A 375-nucleotide genomic window follows, 5' to 3' on the forward strand; every position below is an offset into this window, starting at 1 on the left:
TCAAATTTGTTTATTCAAAGTAGTCCCCATCGGACTCAATACAACGTTTGGCACGATCTAAAAGCATTTCGAATGAGTGTTTTATGTCGTTCAAAGGTATGTCCTTCAGAATAGTGGTACAAGCCCTTTGGATGTCTTCTACGTCCACATACCGCTTTCCTTTCATGGACAAATGCATTTTGCCGAATAGGTAGAAGTCACAAGGTGCCATATCAGGTGAATACGGGGAATGGTTGATTGTTAAAATGTCATTTTTAGTCAAAAAATCAGTGACAAGTGTCGAACGGTGAGATGGCGCATTATCGTGTAACAAGCGCCAACTTCCTTCTTCGCGATATTCTGGCCGAATACGACGAATGCGGTGCACCAAACGCT

This window comes from Trachymyrmex septentrionalis, unplaced genomic scaffold, assembly GCF_001594115.1.
Source record: "Trachymyrmex septentrionalis isolate Tsep2-gDNA-1 unplaced genomic scaffold, Tsep1.0 scaffold66, whole genome shotgun sequence".
NCBI lineage: Eukaryota > Metazoa > Arthropoda > Insecta > Hymenoptera > Formicidae > Trachymyrmex > Trachymyrmex septentrionalis.